The sequence below is a fragment of the Staurois parvus genome, unplaced genomic scaffold (assembly GCF_062004578.1).
Source record: "Staurois parvus isolate SC_StPar_1 unplaced genomic scaffold, SC_StPar_1.0 ptg000400l, whole genome shotgun sequence".
In the NCBI taxonomy this organism is placed as follows: Eukaryota; Metazoa; Chordata; class Amphibia; order Anura; family Ranidae; genus Staurois; species Staurois parvus.
In genome coordinates this window covers 340868-359269 of record NW_028318196.1, presented here as the reverse complement: position 1 = coordinate 359269, position 18402 = coordinate 340868, and the positions used below count along the sequence as shown (strand labels likewise).

At 45.4% G+C, this 18402-nt stretch overlaps 1 protein-coding gene across 6 annotated transcripts in view; it reads left to right on the top strand.

Annotated features, from left to right (window-relative positions):
* The window catches only part of AKAP9 (A-kinase anchoring protein 9), a 362315-nt gene that overhangs the window by 23228 nt on the left and 320685 nt on the right, over nucleotides 1-18402 (top strand). The gene's annotated exons all lie outside the window — the stretch shown is intronic.

The window sequence follows — 18402 nt, the reverse complement described above, 5'->3', positions numbered from 1 at the left end:
GTTCCCTGCGACGTCGGGACGTACGGGGGACAAAACCGGCGGGAAATTTAAAAATGTGAAAAAGTGACATTCACTAAATACACTAAAATCACATAGTATAACATTCCTGTATCAAACCATTTCACATACATTTTGTCCCGAGTGCTTTGTCCTGCGCCCTGCCTGCATTTTTACTGTTCTTTCTGCCTGGAAACTGAGAAACGTCCACGTTGTCCAAAAAGCGTCCCTTTAGGTCAAAAGCGGGTTTAGACCGGCTAGAGAACAGCGATAGTAAATCAGAACCACTTGCAGAATTGAGTGATAATGATTCGTGGGGGAAATTCCTCATCAGACACTGAAAACGATTCTGCGACTTTGCTCAGTGATGTGCGAACTTGGCGCTATATTTCAAATTTCAGTGTTTTTGGTTTGATTAGATTATTGAATTAAATTTATTATATTTTTTTTATGATTATTTATTAAATTATAATTTATGATTTCGTGTTTCAAATTTTATCATACCCGGGATGGTTAATAGACTCTTGTTCAGACAGATTTCAGTGAGTTATTCCTAAAAATTACAGCCTACAATAAAAAAAATAGATATTTCCATGCAAAAAAATGTACCGCTTTGAGCACAGAAATACTGACCTAACCATACCGCTAGGGAGGCTACAGCCCATCTTCTGGATAATGTGAATCAGTGACTGTGATTGATTCAGCAGCAGCCAATGATTGGTATAAGTCACTTCTACTGCTTTATAAATATGCTCCTAAAATGTAAATGAGCAGCGAAGTCTGACTTTTAGTAGCTCCAGGGCCCTTTTTCCTGTTCGACTTCATTGGCTCGTATGAATAACTTATACTGTACTATTCTTGGATGCTGATAAGCCGTGACAAGAACTTTGAGTGTCTGGAGCCAGGAGGGAGGTTTATTGACAGCGCGGAGTTCGGTGACAGATGGGCAGGAAAACACAGATGCATGTAATGACTGTTGCTGTTCCTGAGGATCACTTGCTTGGAGGAACGATGAATAAACAAACCGACTTTTCAGCTTTTTTGTCAGAGAAGTGTGCAGGACAGGTGGGGAGGCTTCAGGCCATGCTGCTGGGAAACACGTGCAGATAAGCCTCTCTAACAGCAATGACTTCTGGCTAAATGCCGTTTTTATTTGGCCTGCACATGAATTCCCCACTCACTGAGTTTTTATAGCATCACATGACCTTTGCCGACTTTTGAACTGTACTATCTTGGCCTGTTAGGGTCAGGGATGAGTGGAGTTCACGCTAAACTTTGTCTGAACCATAGTGTCATAGCTACGTAAATCCACTGGCTATCAGGATGTGAGTGGCAGCGAGACTGGCCAATCATTGCATTTGAGCGCGCTGCCCTGGCTGTTTTTTTTTTTTTGGATGACGCTGCAGAGTCCCTGCCGCCCGAGAGGAGGGAGGGGAGCGGGCGCCCGGCACACAAGAGCCGCATTAAAGCGTGTAAAGAGCTGCATGTGGCTCGCGAGCCGCGGCTTGCCAACCACTGGCCTAGGCAATCGGAAATGGAAGTTGTCTTCCTCCCCTCCCTCCCCGAAGTCTTGTGGGACACATTACAGGTCCCAGATGACTACAGGACCATTCATGAAGTGCAGCTCTACTCGCGCATGCGCAGTGGGTACCCGGCTGTGAAGCCGCAAGCTGTCACAGCCGGGTGCCCACACTGAAGATGTCGGCCTCCTGGAATACAGGACGGACAGTGAAACGGGCTGCGGTGGGGGCAACGTGGGGTCGTGGGACAGGTGAGTGGCTGTTTTTTAAAAGTCAACAGCTACGGTTTTCGAAGCTGCTGACTTTTATTTTTTTACAGTGATTGGAACTCTGCTTTAACACCAGCTGCACTCATAAGTGTTCGCACAATGGTGGCCATTACGGCAGAGCTGCCACATATGTACAGCCGGCGTCCCTTGCCTGTGTTGGGTGTACGCTCACTTAGCACCCCCAGGACAGTGACTTCTCTATTACCTACATCTCCTGGGCACCATTTAACATTGGGAGCCTGTAGAATGGGCTCCTGATCACATGATCACTGTGACAACCAATAACAGATCACATGACTGGGAAGCCTACGTAACTCCACTGGCGTTGAAAACGTTTAAAAGGCCAGTCTACTTGAATGGTAAAATAAATTCATGCAAGGATATTCTAATAAATAGCTGAATTTATCTGCCTGGAATTCAGGATTTGGTGCATGCATGCTGAGTAGTGTGCATACAGCATAAATACATAAAGATCACAGTACTTCCCCCTGTCAATTCATTTTTTTATCCTCTCCAAGACGTCACCATCTTTGTTCAGACATCGTTCAGGGTTAGTATTTGTTTCTTGGACTGAACTTCTGACCCAGAGATGACAATTATGTAACTCTGGGTGCCTGTGCAATTGTTTTACACAAATCAGCCCCTGCTGCAGCCTCACACCTTGTGACTCGCTGCAAAGTTGCTATATTGCAACTTGTTGCATTCCAGGAATGTAATCATACAGACTTATAAAAGTAGTGAGAGGTCCTCTTTAAAACCTAACCCTCTCTTCCAGACAGGAGTTACATGACAAAACTTTTCAGGCTGTCTGACCATGACGCAGACAGCAATGTCGGGTTGTTTGCGCAATTAGTCAGTTATTCAATTGGTTTGTGTTTACTCCAATAGAGATGTTGTTTTCCAGCATAATAGACCCAGCCTGGTTATTCCCCATGTCTACAGATTGTCAAGGACATGTCTGCTCTGTGAAGTTCTTTCAGATTATGCCGCGTGTTCAGAATCTTTTCTGTTTGTGTATCTCCGCTCCGCTCACTGGGGAAGAGGGACTTTTCATCTCTGCAGCTTATTGTTGTTGACCTGTAACTGCAGAGGAACAACTGAATGAAAGGGGTGAATCTCCGGTCTGTCTAGACAAAATGACAAATCCATGTGCAGATAGAATGACTCCCATTTAAGGATTTCAAATGTATCTGTTTGTCCGGTGTTTGGCTTTAATAAAAAATGTTAATTATATAAGTTTTTAGAGCAGGATCTCCAAACCAAGTCCTGTGGGCCACAACGGGCCCACCACAGTATTTCATTTGGCCTGCAGCTAGGGTCAGTGAGCAGTGTGCATACATTGAGGGTAAAGGCCAACATAGGTTCTACATGGTCTCCATTCCAGCTGTTCCTCCCCCCAACCTCGTCATCATCTCCCATCATTGTTTGCTAGGACTGCTGTCATCTTAGCATCTAGTGGTATGTTTGCTTCAGCATTCACGGGGCAGAACATGTTCCATCCAGACCTGTTCTGCCTCGCACATCCCTCCCTGCTGCTACGTCCACGCTTACAGCAGTGATAAGGGGTACTCTGATGGAGACACTGATGTAAAGGGGACTCCGATGGAGACACTGATGTAAGGGGGACTCCGATGGAGACACTGATGTAAGGGGGACTCCGATGGAGACACTGATGTAAGGGGGACTCCGATGGAGACACTGATGTAAGGGGGACTCCGATGGAGACACTGATGTAAAGGGGGACTCCGATGGAGACACTGATGTAAAGGGGGACTCCGATGGAGACACTGATGTAAAGGGGGACTCCGATGGAGACACTGATGTAAAGGGGGACTCCGATGGAGACACTGATGTAAAGGGGGACTCCGATGGAGACACTGATGTAAAGGGGGACTCCGATGGAGACACTGATGTAAAGGGGGACTCCGATGGAGACACTGATGTAAAGGGGGACTCCGATGGAGACACTGATTTAAGGGCGGAATCCGATGAAGACACTGATTTAAGGGCGGAATCTGATGTGGAAACAAATGTGATGGGGACTCTGATGAAGACACTGATGTACAAGAGGACTCTGATGGAGACCCTCGTGTAAAGGATTACTTTGATAAGGACACTGTAGAGGGGGAACTCTAAGAAGGACCCTTTTGTAAGGGAAGACTCTGATGGGGACATTGATGTAAGGGAGGACTCTAATCTAAAGGGGAACTTGGATGGGGATCCTGTTGTAATGGGGGCTCAGATGGGGACCCTGAGGTAAGAGGGAGTCTGCTGGGGACACTGATGTAAAGGGAAACTCTGATGGGGACTCTATTAGAGGAACACTGATGGGGACCCCTGTTGTAATGGGGGGCTCAGGTGGGGACCCTGACTTAAGGGGGAGTCTGTTGGGTACACTGATGTAAGGGGAAACTCTGCTGGGGCCACTAATGTATTTTTCTGGCTTTCCTCTCCCCTTGTCCATTCTCAGGATGCCATATAGCTATGTACCCAGCACATTTGCATTTATCTTCATTCTATGTGAACTGGACAAAAATGAATGTTCTTCAAGTGGAGTTCCAGCTGAAAAAAGAAAAAAAAGAAAAGTCAGCAGCTAAAATAACTGTACCTTACCTGTCCCTCGGTCCAGCAGTGTCCTCACCACCGCTGGTTTCACCGGCCGTCTTCTCTCCCTGGTGCCGGCATCAGTGTGGACAACTTCCGCTTCCTTAGGCGATTGAAGTGGGAGTGAGTTCCTGTCAAATTCGGGTACCCGCTCCCCAAAGGTGTCAATCCTTAATGGGGAGCGGGGGACAAAGACTTAAAGCGGAACTTCCCCTTTTGGGTGGAGCTCCGCTTTTGAGGTTTTTTTTTTTTTTTTTTTTTCTTCCAAATGAATATTGTTCTAATATGGGCAGTAGTAAAATATTGCATTTTGGCCACTAGATGGAGCTGAGGCGCATATGGAATATAAATAAATATATGTGTCTGTAGAAATAGATGTATATCTTTGGAAGAGATGCAATGTAACTGTTCTAGAGAATTCTAGCAGGAATGAGCCAATAAATGTAACTATTGGTTACTGGTGGGAATTAGCCGATAATGGTAACCATTTTCCTATTGTCATCTAGTGGCCAAATGCAATATTTTCCAATTAAAATCCATGGAAAACATTCAACCAGCACAGGAATCGGCTTAATAAAATTCATTTTTGTACCCCATTTGCTTAGAACAAATTTAGATGCTCTTTGTTTTGGCGAATTGCTATGCAAACCTTTTTGAAAAAAAAAACACTCATAACTCTGCATGTGCTATGAAACTATGCTCAACATTTTGCAAGCCTTTCTGACCATTCGCTCATCCACATAGACTTATGAGGCCGGTGCCTCTTCTTTTGGAATGGCTGCTTCACCATAAACTGCAGGCTGCTCTTGGATCGTAATTGCAAACAAACTATATAAATCTCCCAAATCTCTGGAGATTCATTTAGGATTGGTTCGCAGTGGAATGAATGTGTCCAAAAGCAATCCTGTTTACACAGTCCATTTATTTGAATGGGCTGCAAAATGCACAAGAACGCAGAACAAGTAGCCACTTGAAGCTTGTTGAAAGCAAGCACTACTTTTTCAGATTGCATTGCACCAAGCAGTATGGTACTGTGATAACAATGTGGTTTGGTGGCCGCAAACGTGCTGTTTGCAAAATGCGTTTTGGGGTTGCATTAACAATTAATTGGCGCCCATCAGCATCTCACAAGAGCAGCATGTTCTGGTGCAGTGCACATGGAACACACCTTTCCCACACTGCCTTCTGGTGTGGACCGGTCCGGATAGAGACGTTTTTGTCTCTTTATCACATTACTGATGACGTTGACCAGGGGTCCTCAAACTATGGCCCACGGGCTGCATGCGGCCTGCCGAGGACATTTATCCGGCCCGCCGGGTGTTTTGAAATATTTGGCATCCCCCTGCGTACGTTCACGGCGGCATCCCCTGCATACTTTTCACTTTCATTCCACCAGCACTGCTCTGACTGGCTCTGCCTCTCCCTCCCTCAGCCCCTTCACCTGCCCCTCAGCTCCGCCTCGGCTCCACCCCCAGTGATAGTACTGTGTGCAGGTGATGTAGATCAGGCCAGCGCGGCAAGTAAATGATAGAGGGGTGGAGTCTGTGATCTCTGGAGGGGCTGCCTGCAGTTCTCCCACGCTGGGCAGTGACAGACAGCTGAGGAGAAGGACACTGATCAGACTGCATTGAATTGATGGACACTGGTGAGGCTGCATTAATGGACACTGATCATACTGCATTGAATCAATGCAGCCTGATAAGTGTCCATTAAAGCAGCCTCACCAATGCCCATCAATGCAGCCTGATAAGTGTCCATTAAAGCAGCCTCACCAATGCCCATCAATGCAGTCTGATCAGTGTCCATTAATGCAGCATCACCAGTGTCCATCAATGCCATTGATGGACACTGGTGAGGCTGCATTGATGGACATTGGTGAGGCTGCATTGATGGACACTGATCAGACTGCATTGATGGGCATTGGTGAGGCTGCATTGATGGACACTGATCAGACTGCATTGATGGGCATTGGTGAGGCTGCATTAATGGACACTGATCAGGCTGCATTGATGGACATTGGTGAGGCTGCATTGATGGGCACTGGTGAGGCTGCATTGATGGACACTGATCAGGCTGCATTGATGGGCACTGGTGAGGCTGCATTGATGGGCACTGGTGAGGCTGCATTGATGGGCACTGATCAGACTGCATTGATGGGCACTGATCAGACTGCATTGATGGGCACTGATCAGACTGCATTGATGGGCACTGATCAGACTGCATTGATGGGCACTGATCAGACTGCATTGATGGGCACTGATCAGACTGCATTGATGGGCACTGATCAGACTGCATTGATGGGCACTGATCAGACTGCATTGATGGACACTGGTGAGGCTGCATTGATGGGCATTGGTGAGGCTGCATTAATGGACACTGATCAGGCTGCATTGATGGGCACTGGTGAGGCTGCATTGATGGACATTGGTGAGGCTGCATTGATGGACACTGATCAGACTGCATTGATGGGCATTGGTGAGGCTGCATTGATGGACACTGATCAGACTGCATTGATGGGCATTGGTGAGGCTGCATTAATGGACACTGATCAGGCTGCATTGATGGGCACTGATCAGACTGCATTGATGGGCACTGATCAGACTGCATTGATGGGCACTGATCAGACTGCATTGATGGGCACTGGTGAGGCTGCATTGATGGACACTGGTGAGGCTGCATTGATGGGCACTGGTGAGGCTGCATTGATGGACATTGGTGAGGCTGCATTGATGGACACTGATCAGACTGCATTGATGGGCATTGGTGAGGCTGCATTAATGGACACTGATCAGGCTGCATTGATGGGCACTGATCAGACTGCATTGATGGGCACTGATCAGACTGCATTGATGGGCACTGATCAGACTGCATTGATGGGCACTGATCAGACTGCATTGATGGGCACTGATCAGACTGCATTGATGGGCACTGGTGAGGCTGCATTGATGGACATTGGTGAGGCTGCATTGATGGACATTGGTGAGGCTGCATTGATGGACATTGGTGAGGCTGCATTGATGGACACTGATCAGACTGCATTGATGGGCACTGGTGAGGCTGCATTGATGGACACTGATCAGGCTGCATTGATGGGCACTGGTGAGGCTGCATTGATGGGCACTGGTGAGGCTGCATTGATGGGCACTGATCAGACTGCATTGATGGGCACTGATCAGACTGCATTGATGGGCACTGATCAGACTGCATTGATGGGCACTGATCAGACTGCATTGATGGGCACTGATCAGACTGCATTGATGGGCACTGATCAGACTGCATTGATGGGCACTGATCAGACTGCATTGATGGGCACTGATCAGACTGCATTGATGGGCACTGATCAGACTGCATTGATGGACACTGGTGAGGCTGCATTGATGGACATTGGTGAGGCTGCATTGATGGACACTGATCAGACTGCATTGATGGGCACTGGTGAGGCTGCATTGATGGACACTGATCAGGCTGCATTGATGGGCACTGGTGAGGCTACATTGATGGGCACTGGTGAGGCTGCATTGATGGGCACTGATCAGACTGCATTGATGGGCACTGATCAGACTGCATTGATGGGCACTGATCAGACTGCATTGATGGGCACTGGTGAGGCTGCATTGATGGGCACTGGTGAGGCTGCATTGATGGGCACTGGTGAGGCTGCATTGATGGGCACTAGTGAGGCTGCATTGATGGGCACTGGTGAGGCTGCATTGATGGGCACTGGTGAGGCTGCATTGATGGGCACTGGTGAGGCTGCATTGATGGGCACTGGTGAGGCTGCATTGATGGGCACTGGTGAGGCTGCATTGATGGGCACTGGTGAGGCTGCATTGATGGGCATTGGTGAGGCTGCATTAATGGACACTGTTGAGGCTGCATTAATGGACACTGTTGAGGCTGCATTAATGGACACTGTTGAGGCTGCATTAATGGACACTGTTGAGGCTGCATTAATGGACACTGTTGAGGCTGCATTAATGGACACTGTTGAGGCTGCATTAATGGACACTGTTGAGGCTGCATTAATGGACACTGATCAGACTGCATTGATGGGCATTGGTGAGGCTGCATTGATGGACACTGCTGATGCTGCATTGATGGGCACTGATCAGACTGCATTGATGGGCACTGATCAGACTGCATTGATGGGCACTGATCAGACTGCATTGATGGGCACTGATCAGGCTGCATTGATGGGCACTGATCAGGCTGCATTGATGGGCACTGATCAGGCTGCATTGATGGGCACTGATCAGGCTGCATTGATGGGCACTGGTGAGGCTGCATTGATGGGCACTGGTGAGGCTGCATTGATGGGCACTGGTGAGGCTGCATTGATGGACACTGGTGAGGATGCATTGATGGGCACTGATCAGGCTGCATTGATGGGCACTGATCAGGCTGCATTGATGGGCACTGGTGAGGCTGCATTGATGGGCACTGGTGAGGCTGCATTGATGGGCACTGGTGAGGCTGCATTGATGGGCACTGGTGAGGCTGCATTGATGGGCACTGGTGAGGCTGCATTGATGGGCACTGGTGAGGCTGCATTGATGGACACTGTTGAGGCTGCATTGATGGACACTGTTGAGGCTGCATTAATGGACACTGTTGAGGCTGCATTAATGGACACTGTTGAGGCTGCATTAATGGACACTGTTGAGGCTGCATTAATGGACACTGTTGAGGCTGCATTAATGGACACTGTTGAGGCTGCATTGATGGACACTGCTGATGCTGCATTAATGGACACTGGTGAGGCTGCATTGATGGGCACTGATCAGACTGCATTGATGGGCACTGATCAGACTGCATTGATGGGCACTGATCAGGCTGCATTGATGGGCACTGATCAGGCTGCATTGATGGGCACTGGTGAGGCTGCATTGATGGGCACTGGTGAGGCTGCATTGATGGACACTGGTGAGGCTGCATTGATGGACACTGGTGAGGCTGCATTGATGGACACTGATCAGGCTGCATTGATGGACACTGATCAGGCTGCATTGATGGGCACTGATCAGGCTGCATTGATGGGCACTGATCAGGCTGCATTGATGGGCACTGGTGAGGCTGCATTGATGGGCACTGGTGAGGCTGCATTGATGGGCACTGGTGAGGCTGCATTGATGGGCACTGGTGAGGCTGCATTGATGGGCACTGGTGAGGCTGCATTGATGGGCACTGGTGAGGCTGCATTGATGGGCACTGGTGAGGCTGCATTGATGGGCACTGGTGAGGCTGCATTGATGGGCACTGGTGAGGCTGCATTGATGGGCACTGGTGAGGCTGCATTGATGGGCACTGGTGAGGCTGCATTGATGGGCACTGATCAGACTGCATTGATGGGCACTGATCAGGCTGCATTGATGGGCACTGATCAGGCTGCATTGATGGGCACTGGTGAGGCTGCATTGATGGGCACTGGTGAGGCTGCATTGATGGACACTGATCAGGATGCATTGATGGACACTGATCAGGATGCATTGATGGACACTGATCAGGATGCATTGATGGACACTGATCAGGCTGCATTGATGGGCACTGATCAGGCTGCATTGATGGGCACTGATCAGGCTGCATTGATGGGCACTGGTGAGGCTGCATTGATGGGCACTGGTGAGGCTGCATTGATGGGCACTGGTGAGGCTGCATTGATGGGCACTGGTGAGGCTGCATTGATGGGCACTGGTGAGGCTGCATTGATGGGCACTGGTGAGGCTGCATTGATGGACACTGGTGAGGCTGCATTGATGGACACTGTTGAGGCTGCATTGATGGACACTGTTGAGGCTGCATTAATGGACACTGTTGAGGCTGCATTAATGGACACTGTTGAGGCTGCATTAATGGACACTGTTGAGGCTGCATTAATGGACACTGTTGAGGCTGCATTAATGGACACTGTTGAGGCTGCATTAATGGACACTGTTGAGGCTGCATTGATGGACACTGCTGATGCTGCATTAATGGACACTGGTGAGGCTGCATTGATGGGCACTGATCAGACTGCATTGATGGGCACTGATCAGACTGCATTGATGGGCACTGATCAGGCTGCATTGATGGGCACTGATCAGGCTGCATTGATGGGCACTGGTGAGGCTGCATTGATGGGCACTGGTGAGGCTGCATTGATGGGCACTGGTGAGGCTGCATTGATGGGCACTGGTGAGGCTGCATTGATGGACACTGGTGAGGCTGCATTGATGGACACTGGTGAGGCTGCATTGATGGACACTGGTGAGGCTGCATTGATGGACACTGGTGAGGCTGCATTGATGGACACTGATCAGGCTGCATTGATGGACACTGATCAGGCTGCATTGATGGGCACTGATCAGGCTGCATTGATGGGCACTGATCAGGCTGCATTGATGGGCACTGGTGAGGCTGCATTGATGGGCACTGGTGAGGCTGCATTGATGGGCACTGGTGAGGCTGCATTGATGGGCACTGGTGAGGCTGCATTGATGGGCACTGGTGAGGCTGCATTGATGGGCACTGGTGAGGCTGCATTGATGGGCACTGGTGAGGCTGCATTGATGGGCACTGGTGAGGCTGCATTGATGGGCACTGGTGAGGCTGCATTGATGGACACTGGTGAGGCTGCATTGATGGACACTGATCAGGCTGCATTGATGGACACTGATCAGGCTGCATTGATGGGCACTGATCAGGCTGCATTGATGGGCACTGATCAGGCTGCATTGATGGGCACTGGTGAGGCTGCATTGATGGGCACTGGTGAGGCTGCATTGATGGGCACTGGTGAGGCTGCATTGATGGGCACTGGTGAGGCTGCATTGATGGGCACTGGTGAGGCTGCATTAATGGACACTGATCAGGCTGCATTAATGGACACTGATCAGACTGCATTGATGGGCACTGGTCAGACTGCATTGATGGGCACTGGTGAGGCTGCATTGATGCGCAGTGCAGTCTGTATGTCTCTGCGTGGGCAAAGTTATTGCTGGTATATTGTTTTTGTAGATAGATATATGTGTGTGTGTGTGTGTGTGTGTATATGTGTGTGTATATGTGTGTATATACAGTCAGGTCCATAAATATTGGGACATGGACACAATTCTAACATTTTTGGCTCTATACACCACCACAATGGATTTGAAATGAAATGAATAAGATGTGCTTTAACTGCAGACTGTCAGCTTTAATTTGAGGGTATTTACATCCAAATCAGGTGAACAGCGTAGGAATTACAACAGTTTGCATGTGTGCCTCCCACTTGTTAAGGGACCAAAAGTAATGGGACAATTGGCTTCTGAGCTGTTCCATGGCCAGGTGTGTGTTATTCCCTCATTATCCCAATTACAATGAGCAGATAAAAGGTCCAGAGTTCATTTCAAGTGTGCTATTTGCATTTGGAATCTGTTGCTGTCAACTCTCAAGATGAGATCCAAAGAGCTGTCACTATCAGTGAAGCAAGCCATCATTAGGCTGAAAAAACAAAACAAACCCATCAGAGAGATAGCAAAAACATTAGGCGTGGCCAAAACAACTGTTTAGAACATTCTTAAAAAGAAGGAACACACCAGTGAGCTCAGCAACACCAAAAGACCCGGAAGACCACGGAAAACAACTGTGGTGGATGACCGAAGAATTCTTTCCCTGGTGAAGAAAACACCCTTCACAACAGTTGGCCAGATCAAGAACACTCTCCAGGAGGTAGGTGTATGTGTGTCAAAGTCAACAATCAAGAGAAGACTTCACCAGAGTGAATACAGAGGGTTCACCACAAGATGTAAACCATTGGTGAGCCTCAAAAACAGGAAGGCCAGATTAGAGTTTGCCAAACGACATCTAAAAAAGCCTTCACAGTTCTGGAACAACATCCTATGGACAGATGAGACCGAGATCAACTTGTACCAGAGTGATGGGAAGAGAAGAGTATGGAGAAGGAAAGGAACTGCTCATGATCCTAAGCATACCACCTCATCAGTGAAGCATGGTGGTGGTAGTGTCATGGCGTGGGCATGTATGGCTGCCAATGGAACTGCTTCTCTTGTATTTATTGATGATGTGACTGCTGACAAAAGCAGCAGGATTAATTGTGAAGTGTTTCGGGCAATATTATCTGCTCATATTCAGCCAAATGCTTCACAACTCATTGGACGCTGCTTCACAGTGCAGATGGACAATGACCCAAAGCATACTGCAAAAGCAACCAAAGAGTTTTTTAAGGGAAAGAAGTGGAATGTTATGCAATGGCCAAGTCAATCACCTGACCTGAATCCGATTGAGCATGCATTTCACTTGCTGAAGACAAAACTAAAGGGAAAATGCCCCAAGAACAAGCAGGAACTGAAGACAGTTGCAGTAGAGGCCTGGCAGAGCATCACCAGGGATGAAACCCAGCATCTGGTGATGTCTATGCGTTCCAGACTTCAGGCTGTCATTGACTGCAAAGGATTTGCAACCAAGTATTAAAAAGTAAAAGTTTGATTTATGATTATTATTCTGTCCCATTACTTTTGGTCCTTTAACAAGTGGGAGGCACATATGCAAACTGTTGTAATTCCTACACTGTTCACCTGATTTGGATGTAAATACCCTCAAATTAAAGCTGACAGTCTGCAGTTAAAGCACATTTTGTTTGTTTCATTTCAAATCCATTGTGGTGGTGTATAGAGCCAAAAATGTTAGAATTGTGTCCATGTCCCAATATTTATGGACCTGACTGTATATATATATAATGTGTATTTTACTAATGGCAATTGCCTTTTTTTTAAAGATAGTCTGTCCCTCCAATGGTCTGAAGGACAGTGAACTGGCCCCCTGTTTAAAAAGTTTGAGGACCCCTGACGTAGACAAACGTCAAGTGTACAAGTGGCAGAAACAGCATTTTTAATGAATTAATGATATCGTTTGCAATCTCCGTAATTCATTCATAAATGTGTTCTCCTTAATTGGATTACATGAGAATTGTCACTCCAATTTTGTTGCGCTGATCCAAGTTGTTTTAAACCTTCTGTTATGTGACACAACGGGAAATGAAGAGAAATCTTCCCATAGGGGACTCGCAGCAAAAAAATAAATAAAAAGAATCTAAGCCTCCCCCACTCTATCCAAGGCTACAAAAAGAACAATTTAAACCTTTTTTTTTTTTTTAAATAAATAAAAATAACAAATTTGTCATGGTTACCGGCTCTTTGCAATGGCTTTGCACAGAGCAGTCCCGATCCTCTTCTTCTGGGGTCCACCGCACACGCACATTCCAGGCTCCTCCCCTCTGGCAAGTGCCCCCATGGAAAGACGCTTTTCATGGGGGCACCAGTGCAGACTCTCTCCCGATTCGCCCTGTCTGCGTCTGTTGACACAGAGCGGGCAGCTTGGCCCCACCCCCCGCTTCCTCGTCTTCCATTGAGGAGGAAGACAATGGTGAGAGCTGCTGCTCTTGGGCACATCACTAGATTGGATCAGGCACAGAAGGTTTTTAACTTAATGCATAGAGTGCACAAAAAAAACAAAAAACTTAACGTGGAACTGCTCTGTATCTGAGCACCACAAACCAAAAGCGATACTTCATATTTTTCTTTAATATTCAACGCAAACTCGTCTGTTCATCCATGTCTCCATGCTTTATTTTGCTGAGAAATCATTTAGACACCCCCCTCCATCCCCCCCCCCCCCCCGCTAGCATTTCTGGTCATGGCCATTTTGAGTAAGGGAAGATGATTCATGTAGCAATTATTTCCTGGAATCCATCTTCCCTTCGTTCAGGCATGCACGCAGGAGGGTGTGCTTAGCTCAGAAAACCCCTCCTCTTCTTCTGAAGACTCCTGGGATGTATGACATCATTTGCTGAGGTATGGAAAACAAGAAGTAACTAAAGAAATGTAAAAAAAACTGTTTAAAACAAATAAATATACTATACTTTCCTGTCTATTTACTAATTCTAGCAGCATAAGGATTCAAAATAGCCAATGTTGATTGAGAGAGTAAAGTTCCACTCTAAGGCCCCATGTACACGGGACACTGAACGATGGAAACTGACTGCTGGAAAATGTAGGTTAAAAAAACATCTGTTTAGCTGCTTTTGCATTACGCGTTTATGTGCATTTGCGTTTAGAAGCATTTTTTAAAGATAAGCACAGGAGAACCTCCCAAATGCCCACAATGCACTGAAAAGTGGTAAATTATTAACTATTTCAGACTGTTTCACATAAATACAGAGAGTAGAAGCAGAGGCAGAAGTATGTGTTGAGATTAGCTTAGGTGTGAGTTGCTCATTAACATTTCTTTTGTCTCCAAGGGTGGGAAAGTTGTCTGGTGGAGGGAGTCATTAAGGTCACCTGGCAGGGGGTCTTCATGAGGAATTTGAGGTGTGAATAGTCATTAACATATCTTTTGTTTCCAAGGAAGGGAGAGGTCTGAGGTGTGAATTGGTCATTACAATGCGTGACAAGCTTGGTAGGAACATCCTGTGTTCAGTGTTTTGTCCATCTGAGTACCTTGCTTTGCATGCATTTTTCATGATGAACAAAAGGCTCTGGACGGCATTGGGAACTGGAAGAGTTAAAAAAAAGAAATTCAGATGCATACGCTTATAAGCACGATTATCCGTGTTTTACAAGCGTTTTGCATTCGAAACACTGATAAAATTGACTGCTGAACGCAAGTTTTCTGCGTTCAAAAAAACTACTGTAAACTCAAATGCCTGTAAAGGACTGTAAATGAATATGTGTACATGGACACATAGGAAAACATTAGGGAGCGTTCAGGGGCTGCTGAAAAAAACACTGAACAGCTCCTAAATGTGAGTGTACATGCAGCCCTAAGGCTTTAGAACCACTTTAAGGCCTCATGAACTTTTAGCCCTGGTGCCTGAAACTCCAGCATTTAGCTGTGGGCAGAAGGTACAGACACACTGTCCAGCCTCATTGCCAGCAGCCTGTAAAACTCTGAGAAGCTGAAAGTTGCTGTAGCTGCATGGGGTTTGTACGGTGCTCTGAGTGGTACTGACTTGTGGCTTTCCAGACTTTTGTCTCTGGATGCATACTGCTTTAGTCTTTGGTAGCACTCGGTGCCACTAACGAGATTGTACAAACATTGCTATTATCTGTAGACTCAGTACCTTCAATTTCTGTGTCTGTGAAGGTCTCTTCTGGGTCCCAAAAACCACTGGCGCATCTGTCGGTTTTTAGCAAAAAAGAGATTTTCTTTTGTTTGTATCCGATTGTGGGAGGAGCCCAGAGAAGGAAAGTTGTTTCATTGGCTGAAGTTCCACTCGAATGAAAAGTTTTTGTGGGTTTTTGCTATAGATTATCCTCTCTGGACTTTTCATGCACCTAATCTTCTTTTGACTTTTCATACTGTCCCTGGAAAGTCTAATTAACAGTCACAGTGTGACCAGCCTACAGCTACTTTAAGATTATCGTAGGGTAACAGGATTTGTAGACGTAAATCTCAGCTCTGCAGTAAATCACATAAGCTGCGCTGTCACAAGTCACCTGGAATCCACCAGGTTAGCTCCGGTTCCTGAAGTTGCACATGAGGACAGTTCCCACAGACGGACCGTCATGTTTTGTTACAAGGTAGTGTATAGTTAGTCCTACTTTCATTTTCATTGTTGAACAATTGGCTCAGGTGTGGGCTTTATCTTCTATTATTTAGCCATTCTTTTAAAGCTGAGCTCCGGGGAAATGTAAAAACTACCCTTGCAATGGAGCAGGTTTTAAAGGTTTTTTTTTTTTTTCTAGGACAACTTTAAAAAGTAATTTTTAACCTCTATGCTGCCAGTAGTCTTAGACCACTTCTCTTCAGTACTCTCTCTGGCCAAAGAACTTCGGTGTCATCACATACAATGCAGGTTATGAGTGGGGGGGAGCCACACTGCAGGGGTAGTTTTTACATGTTCCAAAAATTTATAGTAGTTTTTCATGTGTAAATTCACCATTTAATTGTTCCTGAAAAGGTGAACTAACCAGGGTGGATAAAAATCAATGATTTTTTTAAAAAAATCAGATTTTTTTTATTTAAATCGGATTTTTTTTTTTATTTAAATCGGATTTTTTTTAAATAAAATGCTTTTTGAGGAAAATATATTACCATCCATAGGTTATTCCATCATGAAATAAAGATTAGTTTTTTAATTATGTAGAATAAGGCTGTATATGTTTAATTTTTTTGGTAAATAAATTCCATGAATCCATTCACAATGTCATGCTCTTCCAGAGGTTTTTGTAAGATTATTGGGCAGTTTCTCTGCCTACAAGATATTATCACAGATGCTCGGTTTACTTTTGCAGTTCTCAAAACTGAATTTGACTCAGCGGAGATCACATGCCTCTTCTTCACAGCAAAAATGTTATAACATGAACAGAGTTTAGAAAAAAGACCTTCATCCTAACTTCTACAAACCTATGAATTCAGAATCAACCCCTTCAGTGCTAAGTTTCAAGAAGTTCAGTGAATAGAATAGAAACAATATTTTTCTGATTGTTTGGAGTGGAATAGATCTGCACAAGAAGAAAGTGACACTAAGTGTGAGGAGGAAGGGGCTGACAGTCTAAGTTTCTTAAAATATATATATTCTGTTTAGCCAAATTAGTTACCAAACATGGATGTTTAAGCAAATCACATATGCTGGAATGTTATTGTTTCAGTTGAATAAATCTATTTAAATTGTTATTATTAAGGTAATGATTATTTTTCTCCTTCCTAAGTACAACAGAAAAGTTGTCCAAATACGAATGATTAACCTATTAAACTGGGGATAAAAAAACTAATATGAAAAGTTGTTATTATAAAAATCTTCATCTACTTGTATATTAAAGTTATACCAGCAAGAATTTAGTCTTTATGTAGAAAACTAGGATTTAAATCAAGCCTTACTGACTAGTGATTTAAATTGTGATTTAAATCCGTTTGATTTAAATCAAATCCACCCTGGAACTAACACCCTACAACCTCAGATATTTTAGATTTTTTTTAAATTGACGTGTGTGTGTGGTGTCAAAGATCGAAAGAGCTCTCTGAGGCCCTTAGAAGTTGTGGATGCCCATGAGCCTGTCAAGAGTTTTAAAATGATTCCCAAATGTTTGAAATTGACCATTCCACTGTAATGAAAATAATCTACAAATGGTGTAGATTTCAAACCACTGCTAATTTGTACAAGGCTGTCCGTCTTGGCAAGTTCAGCCCAAGAACTGACTGATGCTAAAAGAAATCTTAAAGAACCCCAACATTTCATCAAGGGGTGCTGTTCCAGCAGTTGGGGTCAAAGTTGAGAGTTTTGTGTAATCTCCATTAGAAAGAGATTGCATCAATTCAGCCTGCATGAGCGGTGTTAAGAAAAAGCCTTTGCTGTTCAAAAAGAACATTAGAACAAGATTACAGTTTATAGGTCTTCTGGAACAATGTGTTGAAAACTGATCAATCACAGGTAGAGTTGTTTGGCCTTAGTTGCAGTAGACATGTTTGCTGCAAAGTGACAATGATATTTAAGGGGAAGAACCTTGCAACAACTGTGAAGCATGGTGGTAGAAATGTTATGGTTTGGAATGCTTTGCTTCTTCAGGGCCTGAGCAGTGCTCCGTTATTGGGTCAGCTGTGAGTTTTGCATCATATCAAAGTCTGTTTGAGGAGAATGTGGGGCCATCTGTCCAACTGTTGAAGTTGAACTTAAAATTAGGCTTCCAATACAAAAGTTATCCAAAGAAAACTAGCAAACCGTTCAGGAATGTCTCAAAAAGAACAAATGTAGGTTTATAAACTTCCCTAATCAGAGCCCTGATTTGAACCCCATTACATTTTTTTTTTTTTTAGAGATTTTTTTTTTTAAAGCAGCAATTCATGCAAAGAAACACACATCTTTTACAACTGAAGGAATTTTTCATAAAAAGTGGTAAAAGAAATGTCACTGAGATGATGCCAGAGACTGGCTGCAGCTATAAAAGATGCCTACGCTAATGCAGGCCATACATGGTTTGAATTCCGAAAATGTTGTTTGCTCGGTAATCCGATGGTGCCATCAATGATTTCAAAAATCG